Raw genomic sequence first — 16,431 nt, forward strand, 5'->3', positions numbered from 1 at the left:
AATATTCAATGGTTCGAAACATTTGTAAATTGTATAAAGTTAGAAGGTGTTCGGAGTTAAAGTAACACTTCAAGCAAAATAAAAAAACAATTTTTTGGAGGAAGAGGAGGCAATATTTGTAATATGTTTGTGCCAAGAGGAATTGGAGGTTAGTGTTATCCCAAGAAGATAGATCTCATAATGCATAGAAATTTGGATGTTGTCAAAAGTAAGACTGGAGGAGAAGAGTTCTTTTTTTGTGAGAAATTTGATAGAGATGTGTTTCACTAGCACTTAAACTGACAAGACTATCCAAACCCTACTCTTTTGGAGACTGCTATTTAAGGCTCTGGAGAATGTGGTGATTTGTACAGTGACAGGTTTGTCAAATGAAAAGGAGGAATGCAATGTGCTGTCATCAGCAAAACTATGTACTGGGTTGGCAATCTGCTGGAGTATATCATTTATATATAGAAGGATGTTACAGGGTGGTTGAGAGAACAGAGCCTTTTGGGACCAGTTCATTGTATACTTAGAAGATAAAGAACCATCCACCATCACCTGAAATGAGCATCCAGTCCAACTGTAGAAGTCAGGGAACAGACTAAATGATGGCAGTTTACTTATTATATTTATATGGGTACTCCGTAGAGTCAAAAGACTCACCGCAGAGACCCACTTTACCTATTAAACACAATACCTATCGTACATCTCCTTAAACCTATTCATGTTAGAGCACTCACAGTCATCTCTAGTAATCCATTTCACTCATTTACCACTCTCCAAGTAAAGAACCTAGTCTGCACTCCCTTACTAACCACACTCTTAGACAACTTCCAAGCGTGATCCCTTGTTTTTCCCCCTACTTCCCATGTATTGAAAATTTTCTTCTATATCAATCTTATAGAATCCCTTTAGTAACTTATAAATTTTCTATCACATCCCTTCTCCCCTGTCAGATAAACTCTGCAACCCACCCTCAATCTATCCTCATAGGGAACATTCCACAGACCTGTCACCAGCTTGGTCACTTGTCTCTGAATCCTCTCCACTACTTCCTGATCCACAAGAAATGTAGGTGACCAATTCTGTGCACAGTATTTGGCCAAATCATAGCCTTATAAAGAGGGATAATAACCTCCTCTCTTTGATTGTCAATTTTTTTATACTTCAGCATCTCCAGCATTCTCTGAGCTATTTTACCAACTCTTACATATGTCCTCTGAATTTCAAATCTCTATCCACCATCACCCCCAGATCCCTAGCTTCATCAATTTCCTGTAAACTAGTAGCATCAATATGGTATGAAGTGTGTAATCTTCTCATCCTGAAGTGCATTATCTTACATTTTACAACACTGAAATGACAACCACTCTTCTTTTCCCACACTGTTAATTTATTTAAATCATCCTGTAAGATATCTACATCCTCTTTATCAACTATTGTCCTCCTTAGTTTTGCATTATTGATAAACAACTGAATATCCCCCCTTCAAATCTTCTGCTATATCGTTAATGTACTTAAAAAGCCTTGGAAAAATCAGAGGCAACCACTTGGGGCTTACTTATTATTTTCTTTCTTTCTTACTTAGAGGAATACTTAGTCCTTTTCACTCCAATGGGAGCAAGGGGCCTCAACCACAGATCTCCAGCTGACTCTATTTGTGCCTCTCACTTCATCTGTGTCCAGTTCTTTCTAATCTTTTCAAGCTCTTGTTCTATTCCTCTCCATCAGCTCATCTTTGGCCTACTTCTCTTCCTCTTTTCTTATTCTACTCGAATGTGTTTGGCTTTGTGTTTTCATGCTTAGGACATGACCTATCCATCTCTATTTTCTCTGATTGATGTCATGTATCATTGGTTTCTGTTTAATTTTCCCCATAATTCTTTATTGGATATATTTTCAGGCCATTTTATGTGTGGAATTCTTAAAAATTTATTTACAAAGCTTTGCTGTTTTTTCATAATTGATTTTCTGTTGTTCATGTTTCTGATGCAGAGAGTGAAACTAATTTAATATCTGCGATAAATAATATGATTTTGTTTTTTAAACCAATTTCCTTTGATTTCCATATTTTTCCTTAACATGTTAAAAACTCTCTGTGCTCTCTGAATCTTTATATCTTCCTCTACTCCTCCCTGTTTATATATTATTGATACTAGGTCATTAAAGTTCTCCACTGCTTCTAAAATTTGACCATCAAGCACTATATATGTCTTCTTTTTGTTCGTTATTCGTTATTTATTTTCATTATTTTTGTTTTCATTTTATTTTTAATCTGACAGGTCATCTTCTTGACAGGCATCTTCGTTTAGTTTTATCATTTTTTCTTTCATATGTACCAGTAAACATATACCATCTACAAAATCCAAGTCATGTAGCTGTTCTATTAGATTACACTGTATTCCTGTACGTTTCATGGCATTTCATATAAACCATTCTTTGTGGACTGGTTATAAGAAATATTGTTGGGAAGTGAATGTAGGCCTATCTGACTTCTGTTTCAATTTCAAACTTTTCTGAAAGATATCCACTGTGTATGACATATATTTTATGATTTTCATAAATTTTCTTATCTAAGTTAATAATTCTACATGGTATACCATAATATGACATAAATTTCCATATAGCTTCTCTGTCAATGCTGTCAAAAGCTTTTTTAATTCAACAAAGTTGATATAAAGATTTGACTGTCATTCTATGGACCATTCTATTATTATTCTATGGAAGGATAACCTTAATGAGTGTTGATGGTGGTGAGGTGACAGAAGCAAACAAAATAGTTGAGTTACTTTGCCACTTTGATCACTTTGCAAGGGTATACCATCAAAGTAAGGTTATTGCTGTGGATGAATGTGGAGATCCCTAGGATATTGCAGACCTTAATGTAAATACAGCTGTGGGATTAGATAGGATATCATCTGCATTTTATGAGAAGGTGCAACAGAACTGACAATACTTCTGATTAAGCTCTTTCAATCTCAGCTCTGGCAGAGTTCCAAGGGAGTGGAAAGAGCAAAAAAACTGCTCTGCATAAGGGAAGCTCTAAGACTGCAGTAGCAAATTATAGCCCAATCGGTATCTCAGGAGTGGTGATAAAAGTATTCGAAAGGCTTGTTAAAAAAGAGAACTCAGAGAATAGTTAGATAAGAATGTCATACTTTATGAGGTGCAACATGACTTTGTGAAGATTCAGTCATGCCTTAGTAATTTACTAATTTTTTTATAATAGAGTGACACCTAAGTTTGATAAAGGGAATGGCTACACCATGATTCTGCTGGATATTGCAAAGGCATTTGACAGAAGAATACCATATGGATTTCTATTACACAACGTAGAACAAATGGAGATGGTGGCTGATGACAGATACCAAAAAGGTGGTATATAGTTGAGAAGAATCGAGAAAGCAAGGTATCTGAGGGATGGTAGTAGAAAAATAATTGAAGTTTAGAGGGCATATTACTAAGGTTGCCAAGATAGCTCATAGAATTACTTGGCTATCCGAAGAACACACTAATAAGCAGAGATAAGGAAGTTGTAATTTCTCTTTATAAGACCTTGATACATCTGGATTACTATGCTATGGTGTGGTCACAGGTTTCTTGAGGAAGTAGTAGAGAGGATCCAGAGGTGAGTGGCAAAGATAATGAATTGTCTGTGGAATGCTCCCTATAAAGGAGAAATTGAGAGTTTGTGGGTTGCAAAAGTTGGCTGACATATGATGTTACTTAAAGGGGTTTATTGGATTGATGTAGGGAAAGGGTTTCAGCACTTGACTAGAGGAGCAGAACAAGATATTATTCCTGGAAGTTGAGTAAGAGTGTAGTTAATAGGGGTGTGAGGACTAGATTTAGACTAGAGAGTAGTGAATGAATGAAATAGGTTACCAAAGAGAGAGTTGTGAGTGCTTTGTCTGTCAATAGGTTCAAGGATATGATAAATAATGTGTGGATAGTTTGGGTCTCCTGTAACAAGTCTTTCGACTCCATAGAGATGCCCATACAATAATAAAAATATTCTGTCATTGTTATTTGATCTATACATGACCTGTTGGCTCTAAATCCAGCTTGTGTTTCTCTTAGCTTTTGTCTATTTCTGGTATTATTCTGGTTAGGATTTTACTGTGCGACCACAGATGCAGGACCCCCCTCAACACTTCTGTGCATGTCACAAAAAGGCAAATCCATTCCGATAATAGGATAATCAATGCATTTCGTGGGATGAGTGCTTATTATTATACTTCGGAAAATTAGCTTTTCTTTTATGAAAAGTCTAGATTTTAAAGTTGCAACTATTTTGTGTGTACAACAGTTGGAAAATTTAAGTATAAAGCACATGATTTTGCATGTTGGCAACGAATTTGTACATCGCCTTATTCCTTTCTCTCCTTCAATGAACTGCCTCTTCTTGGCACATTGTCAGCTGAGGGTCTCGGGTCTGTGGTCGGACAGTACTTGTGTTTAATAATTAAATTCCTCTCCAATTACTATAATAAATTAAATTGCCTTTTTTTTTGGTATTTTGATTAGTAATCCAATATTCTGTTCATCCATATTTGGTTGAAAAATATATCTACTCTTACTCTATATCAACTTTTAATCGTTCATTCGGTATACCATCTGATTTTCTATCTTAACTTTCTTTTAATGCTTTTCATAATTTGCTTCTTTTTTTTTTGTTATCTATTTTTAGCATTTTTTCTTTTCTTTCTGGTATTTGAATTCCTTTTTCTCTATTCATTATCTCTTTAAAGTATTCTTCCCATCTTTCTATTTTGTTTTTATTTGTTTATTTTATTTCATTGTTTGTCTTTAATAATACCTTTTTCACTGTTCTTGTAATACATACCTTTGTTAGGTGCAATTTTTGCCTCGTTTAGTTGGTTTTTTATAAACTCTCTCATCTCTTCTTGCATTTTTCTTAAACTCTATGTATTTCTTTATATTTCTCTTGTAATCCAATGGTAATTTTTTCTTTTATAATTGCTTTACTTCATTTATTTACTTTCTTCAATTTTAAATGTGTGTGTGTGAAGGTATCCATTCTTTGTCTTTTCTTATATTCAATCCTAATATTGTTTCTGCAGCTTCATGATATATGTTTTTAACACCTGTCCATATTTCTTCAGCACTTCTAAGGTTCTACATGCTTCTACTATCTGATGTAAGAACATATCTATTTTTAATATCTACTGCATATTTCATTTTTTGGTATTTTTTAATTTGTTTATATTATACATTCTTTTTTCATCATTTATTTTCTTTATAGCCATTAATCTTATTCTGATTTCTCCCATTACTAAAAAATGGTCTGTATAAGCATCTGCTCCTCTCATTGATTTCACAGTCAAAAGAGATCCTCGCAGCATTCTTTGCATCATATGACTGATGTGATTGTTTTTTTTTCCATCTGGTGCAATGCTCTCCATGTTACTTTATGTATATTTTTATAAAGTTCAAAGAAGGATTCTTCTATTACTAATTCATTCATCAAGAAAAAATCAGGTTACATCTCTTTCCATTCTCATTTATATTTCCTGTATCTTCTTTTCTCGTTATCATCTTGCTACCTATACAATCATTTCCTATTTCAGCATTTCGATCTCCCCCATTACTAAATTATATCTTTAGGATTTGTGCCATCTATTGTATTTATCATAAATTTTTTATTTCATATTTTTATTTTGTATTAACATAATTTTAAAATAAATTAATAAATAAAAATAAATTAACATAAATAAAAATTAATTCTGGAACTTGTACAGAACTATTTCCCATAAGTATCTATCTTATGGGAAATAGTTCTGTACAAGTTCTTCTTGTAATAGTTCTTCTTTGCAAGTTCCAGAATTAATCTAATTTAATTTTTATTTATTAATGTTTTTAAAATCTCTTGTTAAAGTTATTTTTACTAGCACCTTACTGTAATTAAACCATAATCCTTTATATTGTGTATGTGCAGTTCACACATTTCATTGTTGACTGTACTGCTTTCTGTTCTTGTTTAATTTGAAAACATCCTGAAGATGATCTTGATACAAGGCAAAATTTTTATACCAATAAAATATATACACAAGTCAAATCTGTCTTATGTTAATTAATTATCATGTTATTTTTATGGCATTTTTATAATGTCATTGGCTTTTTTACTAAAATTCTAGGGCATTACTGATGTTTTATATGGACAGATATATGAAGAATATGTAGAAAGAGGGGAAAAAAATGTAGGGAGAAAAAACCCGACATACCTTTGTGAGGATGTTGCTGGCTGTCTTCTTTTTCAGTGGCGTCCTGGCATATGGCAATATATATTCATTGTTGAAGGAAGGACACATGACTGAATAGAAGGAGGGTTGGAGAAGTGGGGTTTGAGAGATGTGGGAGAATTATTGGTATGTGAACTTTTGAACCTTTTTGAAAAATCTGGGTTTTTTTTTTTTTTTTATATATTTTTTAAATTATTGAAGGTGGGCAGAGAATACTCTGGGATGGGGGTGAACATAGAAATTTTTGAGGAAGGAGAAGGATATTATGGGATAAGATCAGGGGTGAGAGGGGGTGTGAGCTTCGACAGTGTGTGTCTTCTTTCGAGCTCGTGGGAGAAGTGTGGAGGCTATGTCATGCCAGCTTGGTGTTTCTGTTTTTGGTGTATCTGTGTTGTATTCTATTTGTCAGAGTCATGACCTAATTTTTATGTTATGGAGCTTCTGACTCTCGGAAATTATGTAGGACCAGTGAACGTTTATTGAGTTTTTGTCACATTTTATGGCTATTGTTTCCGATATTCTAAGCATTGTTTCATTTTCCTGTATGTCTACTATTATGGCCTTGTCGATTTGTGGGATATGTTTCTGTTCAAGAGCATGGACAGCTATTTCTGTTTTTCCTGTATTTTGTATTCTGTTTTTCTTTTGGTTGTTGCGTTTTTTATTGTTTAAATGTTCTGGAATTGGGATGTTGCAGTAACGAAAGTGTTCTTGTAGTCTTGCCAAAAAAAATCTGATAGTAGAACCTGTGTGGGTGACATTTCATTTCCACAATCTTGTAGAAAGGAAATTTGTAAACCACATTGTGGTGTTCTAGTATTTCATTGTGTGTGTGAGATTTAGTAGGTTTTAGAAGTGTTGCCAATTTTTGGTTTGTAGTGAACACCAGCTTATAGTTGGTGTGTTTGAAAATGTATTTGTAGGCTTTGTATGTGTTTTGGATGTATGGCAGTTTGATGATTTTTTGTGTTGGGAAGTATTATTTTGTTGTTGGGTTGTTTTGATGGGTTTTTACTGCTTTGTTGGTATAATTTATTAGCTGTGTTGGGTAATTTAGATATTTAAAAATCTGTGTTAACTTTTTTATCCGAGTGTTGTGATAATTGTGTGTAGTCGAAAACTTGTAAGCATTTATAAACTGTGCTAGGATGACTGATTTCTTAATAGAATAAGGATCATATGAGCTGAAGTGGAGGTAGTTTCTGACATGTGAGAGTTTGTGGAATATTTTTGTTTTTGGAATTTTCCCAGAAACAATACCTATTTTTGTTGTTTGTTCCAATTATGTTAATACAAAATAAAAATTATGTTAATGTTAGGTTAAGGAAATTGATGGATTTTTCATGATCTGTTTCTATGGTGAATTTTAGTCTGTTGCTGAAGTTGTTAAGGGATGTTTGTAAAGTGGTGATGCATGTTGGCTCACTAATGCATAGAATATCGTCCACATATTGGTCATAAAAGGTGATGCCTGGGGGGGGGGGGGCTGAGTAGGTGTGATTCTATCTATGATAAGAATAATTCAGCTAATTGTCTGCTGATTTCCCCCCCCCTTCCTACTTATTCTTCATATATCTGTCCACATACAACATCAGTAATGCCCTAGAATTTGAGTAAAAAAGTGAATGAATTTATAAAAAAGGGGTATGCCTAAACACAAATAGGCTAAATAGCCAGAAAAATAATATTTTATTTAGAGGACATGGGAATTTTCCCAGAAATAATACCTATTATTATCATGTTTTATGTTCCTAATCATCAAGTTATTTATGAAAATCTTATATCATTACCAACTTCTTATCAACGATTTTCCTCCAAATCAATCTGTTATCTCTCAAAACTTCAACATTATCAGATTTATATTTCTGTTTTCTAAAGCACTTTTTATTGTATCAATTCACCTATATCTTGATCTTTTTCCTGTCAACCTGGCAGAGAACACTTGTTTTGCTAATCTTTCCTCTCCCATTTTGTCCAAGTGATGATATTATATGACATTAGCTCTGCTAACACATTCCTGGATGCTAACAATGTCAAGTTCTTTCTAAATATACCCATTTTTAATATGATATTGTCATTGATGTCATCTACACCCCTAATCTTTCTCATGACTCTCATATCTGTAGTCTCATGCCTCTAGTTTTTGGTCAAGTATTTTATTTCTAACCCAGCTCTCAGATCCATAAGTTAAAATTGGTTTCAACACTGTCTTGTATATAACTAATTTAGTGTTTTGACTAATTTTTCTCTTATTCCATATAAATTTATTAAGTTAACTTCCTACCATACCAGCTTTGTTGATTCTGTTGTCTATTTCCATATTTAATTTACTGTCTTCACTAAAAATTGTGCCTAAGCAGCTGAAATATTTTACTTGTTCTATAGGTTCTCCATTCACAATGCAGTTGATACTTCAAAAGTTTCTGCCTATTTTCATTGTCTTTGTCTTTTTATTGCTGATTTTCATAAAAAATTTATTACAACAGTCATTCAATTTAGTCAGGGAATCTTGCAGACTTGCAATGGACTTAGTTCGAGGTTATATCGTAGTGTGTAGTGTTTGTGCAAGCTCCCGATAAGATAAGTATTATTTTCAGTTATCGTTGATAAAATTACTTAATATTGCGTAGTTTTGTTTGCCTTGCATATTTTAGTGCGTCTGTTTGTGTGTTTTTGGTGTGTTATAACTTATCATTTGATAAAACACGTTGCAAATAATTATGGCAACAGTACAAAGGAAAATGGCAGCCAGTAATGATGGTTCGCCATCTTTATCAAAGAACGGTAGTATAAAAGAAATGAGTCAGTGTACTAGCTGTGAAATGTACGCTTTGCAGAGTGCAGTCGGAGTATGGATAGATGATAATAAAGGATTGGATGTGTGTAGAAAATGTAAGGAGAATGAGGAATTGAAGTGTATTTCGGATCGTGAGTGTGATATTTTTGTCAAACCTCAGAATGAAGAAAATAGCGATATGACAAGAAACGGCAAAGTTGTACATGAGAATTATGAGAGTGTGAATGTAGAAAGTGTGAATGATAGTATTAATGGTTTCTCAGAGAATAAAAAAGATGAGATAGATGCATTGAGTGAGATTGCGTTGTCGAATGGTGCGATAGAAAGGGCAAAACAGCAGCTAGAGTGCATGAACAAAAGTCGACTGAATGAACCAACCAATAATAAAAGGTATGACAGGAAAAATAGACGTATGAATGTGAACATGAACAAAATGAAGGATAGAGTACTGTATGGAGATTCGTTAGTACGAGGTCTGTTAGTAGAGGATTTGACAAAATCGTACCAACCTGGTGCGACCATAAAGAATATAACTGAGTCTATTAGAGAGCAAAAGGAAAGGGTGAAAGAAATGATTGTTGTGGCAGGTACGAATGATTTGAAAGGAGATAAAATGGAAATGATAGAAGACCTGAATGAATTGTTTGAGGTAGCAAAAGAAAAGAGTGAGAGAGTTAGAATGATTAGTCTTTTGCCACGGTATGACAGTGAAATGTTTAAAAGGAGGGCCATAATTGCGAATGACTTTATGCATGGGTTATGTATGATGAGTGGTGTGGAATTTGTGGACGTGTGGAGTGAGTTTGATGGGCGAAAGGATCTATATAAGATAAGATGGATGGCTTGCATTTGAATGGTTACGGTGTAAGAAGACTTGAGAAAGTGTTGCTGAATGTAGTGGATGTGCAAATTCAGGGAAACTAGATTTGTTAAGGGGGGGGGAGTAGATATACAGTCCTTAGGGAGGCAGTTGAATGTAAGAATGAATATAATATGCTAGAGCAAATAAGGACAACAAACCAGAGTGGGATAGTTAATATAAGGCATCAAGGTAGGGTTGGGGCTAATGGGGGTCTTAAATTCATGTACACTAATAATACTAGGAGTATTAGGAACAAGAAGGAAGAGTTTTTGGCCATGGTTGGCACTTCCAGACCACAGGTTATTGGTATTAGTGAAACACGGCTGACTATAGATGATATAGCTAGTGGGATTGAATGTGATGGGTATAGTGTGTTCAGGAATGACAGAGAGAATAAAATGGGGGAGGAGTATTGTTGATGATAGCTGATGAGCTACAGCCAAGGAGAATAGAAGTTGAATTGCAGGATAGAGAAACGAGCACATTTGAGGCCATTTGGTGTGAGATTGTGGCTAGCAGAACTAAATATACAATTGGGTGCTGCTATAGACCAGGTGATGGAAAAGATGGTGGTGACAGTATGCACAAGCAAATAGAAGAAATGAGTGGAAGGAGGGTGATTATTATGGGAGATTTCAACTATGGTCGCATTGATTGGAGTGAGGAGAGGACACACGGGAGGAAGGAAATGGATTTTATGCGATTATTAAGGGATAACTATCTGCGACAGCATGTAATGGAAAATACTAGGGGTCAGAGAGTGCTTGACCTAGTAATTACATCTGAGGATTTGGCTGTAACAAATATGACCACATTGCCACCAATCGGTGAGAGTGATCATAGGGTCTTGACTTGGGAGGTGGCTAAAGGTGTAGAATTTTCAATTAAGACAGGGTACATGTGGAATTATCGGGCTGGAAAGTATGACAAGCTCAGGAGTTTGATTAGCTCAGTGCCATAGCATGTACAACTGCAAGGACTAGAAGTTGATAGTGCATGGGAGGTAGTTAAGAAGTGCTTACATGAAGCAATGGCTGACTGTATACCTAGAGTCCGAATAATAAATCAAGTAGGGGTTAAATGGATGAATAACACCATTAAGCTTGAGCTGCAAAAAAAGAAACAACTATGGAGGGAATTTAAGGAGAAAGGTGACCGGCAGGCACATGAATGGTATAAAGCGCAGGCCAGAAGGGTGACGAGTGTGGTAAGAAAAGCAAAAAAGGATTATAGAGAATCCTAAACAGTTTTTTAGATATGTAGCAAGTAAAAGGAAAAATGTACATGGCAGAATGATTTTAAAGAATGCCGATGGTAGGGAGGTAACTGAATCAGTTGAGATAGTTGAGTTACTGAGTGAGCACTTTGCAAGAATATATCATCCAGGTAGTGACATTGCAGAAACGAATAAACCAGTAGATGATACGGGAATTGTGGTGAATGAAGAGGAGGTGAGTAGTCTATTGCATAACCTCAATGTCAATACATCTGTGGGATTGGATGGTATACCAGCTCGTGTAGTACGAGAAGCAGCTAAAGAATTGTCAGTACCCTTGACCATTTTGTTTAATTTGAGTCTCGGGTCTGGGTTAGTCCCGAGCAGGTGGAAGGAGAGGAAAATAGTTCCACTGCATAAAGGTGGTTCCAAGACTGCTGTTGTAAATTACTGACCGATTAGCATATCAGGAATCATTGTCAAGGTCTTAGAGAAATTAGTCAAGAAAAGAATACAGGATTGGATAGATGAAAATGGGATATTGTATGTATTGCATGATCTACCCTTCACAACATGGTTTTGTGAAGGGTAGATCATGCCTCAGTAACTTGCTCACGTTTTATAACACAGTGACGGCTGAACTGGATAGGGGTAGTGGGTTTACAGTAATACTACTGGACCTTGCCAAGGCCTTTGATAGGATACCACATGGAACCCTAATCAGTAAACTGGAGCAGATGGGGATGGATATAGGTTTGGTGAGCTGGATAGGAGGGTGGTTGAAGGAGAGATACCAGAGAGTGGTTTATTCAGGAGTGGAATCAAAAAGACGTCTTGTGGCTAGTGGAGTGCCGCAGGCTCTGTTCTTGGACCACTGCTTTTCAATTTGTTCATCAATGATATTGGAAAGGATTTCAGAGGAAGTGTTCACTTGTTTGCTGATGATGCAAAGTTGGATAGAGGAATTGTGAGTGCACAGGATGTCAAAATTTTACAGGATGATTTGGATAGTTTGGAGGACTGGGCTAGGAAAAATGGATGTCAGTTTAATGTGGCAAAGTGTAAGGTTATGCACTTTGGGGGTGAAAAGAATAGCAGCAGTATATCGGATTGGTGGAACCGTACTCCAGGAGATTGATGAGGCCAGGGATTTGGGAGTACTGGTGGATAGGGAGTTGAAGTTTAGGGGACACATTGCAAAAGTGACTAAAACAGCTCACCAAATCACTTGGCTTCTGAAAAATACTTTAACATGCAGAGACAAACAAGTTGTTGTTCCTCTGTATCGAGCCTTGATAAGACCCCATCTGGACTTCTGTGCCCAGTTATAGGCACCAGGGTTTCTTCGTGATAGGGAGGAAGTGGAGAGGGTCCAGAGACAAGTGACCAAGATGATAGCAGGTCTGTGGAATGAACCTTATGAGAATAGGTTGAAGATTTGTGGGTTGCAGAAATTGGACGATAGGCGAAGGAGGGGTGATATGATTGAGACATTCAAATTACTGAAGGGTTTTAATAAGATTGATCCAGAAGATATTTTTGAAAATATGACTGGTGGTGGGAGGACTAGGGGCCATGCATGGAAGCTGGGCAAGAGCGTGGTTGACAAGGGTGTTAGAGCTAGGTTTTTTACTTGGAGAGTGGTGAATGAGTGGAATAAGCTTCCAGAGTCTGTTGTGGGTGCTACGACCGTGAATGAGTTCAAGGCAAGATATGATAGATACTGTGTGAATGTTGAATAGTTGTTCCAGACATGATGTTAGGGCCTCCCTCGATGAGTCTGTCGACTCCTTGGAGTTTCCCGGAACAATAATAATAATAATAATAATAATAACATCATCTGCATAAAGTAAAGAGCTGAGATTAACATCTCCAATTTTGATATCAGGTTTAATGCCACTTTCTTTCATAATGTGATCCATATAGATAATGAATAACAGAGGGGATAATTTTACTAGAGGTAGAATGAGTGATTCAGGCATTAGATATGAGAAGTAAGTGGGCAAAAGAGTTGGTAGTTGTAATTAGGTAAAAATGACTTCACTGCAAAATAAAGAACACGTCAGATTGAATATCAGGAGATTGTTGAGATGGATAAAAGAGAAGAGCGTAATAGGAAAGGTAGTAAACGTGTTGCCCAAATATGACAGTGGTGAGATGAGGCAGAGAGCAAGGATTATGAATGATATATTAGCAGAAAGGATTGAAGGATGAAGTGAACTGTATAGGAGCGATGAACTGCATCTGAGTGGTTTTGGTGTGATTCGCTTGAAGAGATTGATGCTGATGGAAGGTAGAGAAGTGAGTGCAGAGAATGAATCTGATCAAATGGTAAGCAATGTGGAAGAACAGGAGAAATTGAAAAGGTGGCTGTGAATGATGAAGTGAGTGGCATGAGAATAGAGAACAGGAGTGCAACAGGGAGATTAAAGGTGGACAGAGGAACATAGTGTGAGAAAGGTAGATGCTCCAAGAAGATGTAAATGCGTGTTTAGACAAAAAGGGAAGATGATGATCTGGGAACAAGGGAAAACAGTTGGATCTGAAGAAGGTTCGAAGATGAATAAGGAGAAAAAGAAATGGCTCGAGTTAGGCATGGAGAAGTCACATCAAATAAGTGGCATCAGTGGAACTAGCTATAGATCCAAGAATAAGCTGCTGTGTTTGTATACAAATGCTAGAAGTGTAAGAAACAGGGCAAATGAAATGGTTGCATTAATTGAGTCTGTTCACCCAAAAATTGTTGGAATAAGTGAGACATGGTTGGATGAGAATGACATCCTGGAAGGAATAGAGATGGAAGAGTATGATGTGTTTTGTGAGGATAGAAAGGGTAAAAAAAAGGGGGAGGGAGTGCTATTGATGATAGAGAAAGAATGATTATGTCCACACAAAGTAGATATGCAAGAGGGTAATAGTGGTTTTGAGGTTTTGATAGAGGTGAATAGAATGATGTTGTTTATTTTTTAACGGTATATATTATTATTATTATTATTATTAAACAAGACCTCATGGAGTCAAAGACTCATCTAGGAGGTCCTTTTATCTTACACACACATCTCATCATACCGTGTCTTAAACACATTCAAACTACTTGCAGACACCACGCTCTCAGGCAAGGCATTCCAATCACTCACAACTCTGCACGAAAAAAACCTGCCTCTCACTCCCTTACTCACACCCTCCTTATACAGTTTCCAGGGATGACCTCTGGTTCTCCCCTGATCTCCCACTATTCTCTGTAGAACTTCTCTACCATTGATCCTATAACAACCCCTTACCAACTTGTAGGTCTCTATCATATCTCCCCTCTTCCTTCTCTCCACGAGACTCTGCAAATTACATCTTTTCAATCTTTCCTCATACTCAACATTCCAGAGGTCAGAAACTACCTTAGTCAGTCGCCTTTGGACCCTTTCCAACATCTCTTCATCCTTCTGAAAACCCGGTGACCAAATCTGGGCACAATAGTCCAAGTGTGGCCTAATCAAAGCCTTATACATTGGAACAAGTATCTCCCTACTTCTACATGTCAGTGTCCTCCGCATCATTCCCAGAAGTCTTTGTGTTGTCTTCACAATTTTGGCGATGTGTCCCCTAAATTTTAGATCCTTATCCACTATCACCCCCAGATCTCTTATTTCCTCTACTTCCAACAATATATTCTCACCAAGCATAAATTCTGCATCCCATCTTTGTTTTCCAAATTTTAAAACTTTACATTTTGCAACATTGAACTCACATCCCCATTTGCTTGCCCAATCACTCAATTTATTCAAGTCTTCTTGCAAGGCCACAACATCTTCACTACTCTTTATGGTTCGTCCCAACTTTGCATCATCTGCAAACAACTGAATATCTCCATCCAAATCTTCACCAATATCATTAATATATAAGTTAAATAGTAATGGCCCTAAAACAGACCCCTGAGGCACTCCACTAGTGACTTTCCTTTTCCTGGATATTGCACCCCCATACACAACTTGTTGATACCTATCAGATAGCCCGTCTCCAATCCAATGCACTAATCTAATATCCAACCCCATCTGCTCTAGTTTGACTGTCAACTTATCATGAGGTACTCTATCAAAAGCCTTTGTGAAATCCAAGTATATTAGAACACAGAAACTAAGTAAATAATTAATTTATTAACTTATTGCTGATATTTTGCTGGTGTTATAACCAGCATCTTCAGAGCACAAAAACACAGTTTGTCACAATGCATGAGACTATAACAACATGGTGTAATCAATGGACTAGTTCAACAAAATTGTAGCAGCAACAAAATTTTGTTTAACTAGTCCGTTGATTACACCATGTTGTTATAGTCTCACGCATTGTGACAAACTGTGTTTTTGTGCTCTGAAGATGCTGGTTATAACACCAGCGAAATATCAGCAATAAGTTAATAAATTAATTATTTACTTAGTTTCTGTGTTCTAATATATACCGTTAAAAAATAAACAACATGTTCGATGAACACATAAGTCTGTCCACACGTGAATAGAATGAAATGCTTGGTTGGATGTTGTTATAGACTGGTAATGTGAATGGTAGTGACTATGAAATGTATAATCAAATCAGCCAAGCAAATAAGAAAAGGGTGATTATTATGGGTTCTATATTGCCATATTTTAACTATGGCAATATAGACTAGGATGATGAGATAGTGACCGGAAGTAAAGAAAATGAGTTTCTTGAGGGACAACTACCTCAGACAGTATGTAACAGAGGGCACAAGATGACTGAAGGTCTTGGATTTGATCATCTCATCAGAGGATGTAATTATGAATGAGGTGTCAAATTATCCTCCAGTTGGTGAGAGTGACCATGAAGTGATTATCTGGGTGGTTGCCAGCAGTGTGAGGACCTCTGTGAGAAAAAAGTATATGTAGAACTAAAAAGCTGCTGATTATGAAGAGCTCAGGAGACAGCTTGCAGGTGTAGTATGGAATGAGGAGTTAGCTGGAAAAGAGATAAATGCAGCTTGGGGGATTATTCAAGAAATATCTAGTAGAAGCAGTATCTAAATGTATTCCAAGGGTCAGAAGGTTAAATAATGTAGGTGTGAAATGAATAAATGAAGAGATTAAGCATGCAATACAGAGAAAAAAGGTATTATGGAGGCAGCATAAGAGAAGTGGTAATTACCAATTCCATGAGGATTACAAAAACAAGGCAAGGAGGGTGACTTGGTTGGTAAGGATAGCAAAAGTGAAGTATGAGCAGCAGTTAGCTAATGAAGCCAAAAAGAATCCTGGGGATTTCTTTCGATATCTAGTCAGCAAAAAAAAAAAAAAAAAAGAATGAT

General features: G+C 36.2%; 1 protein-coding gene across 4 annotated transcripts in view; it reads right to left on the reverse strand.

The window, feature by feature from the left end:
• Orc5 (origin recognition complex subunit 5) overlaps window positions 1-16,431 on the reverse strand; it is a 183,402-nt gene that overhangs the window by 151,230 nt on the left and 15,741 nt on the right. The window contains exon 1 of one of the 4 annotated variants that reach the window (XM_090413803.1): window positions 6,228-6,298. The exons of the other annotated variants lie outside the window; for them this stretch is intronic. The gene's annotated coding sequence lies outside the window, so the exon portion shown is untranslated. Of the gene's footprint in view, window positions 1-6,227; window positions 6,299-16,431 lie in introns of those variants that run through there. 4 annotated transcript variants of the gene reach the window in all.

The sequence above is a fragment of the Typopeltis vanoorti genome, chromosome 24 (genome assembly GCF_054136105.1).
Source record: "Typopeltis vanoorti isolate ZY-2024b chromosome 24, IOZ_Tvanoo_1.0, whole genome shotgun sequence".
Taxonomy (NCBI): domain Eukaryota; kingdom Metazoa; phylum Arthropoda; class Arachnida; order Uropygi; family Thelyphonidae; genus Typopeltis; species Typopeltis vanoorti.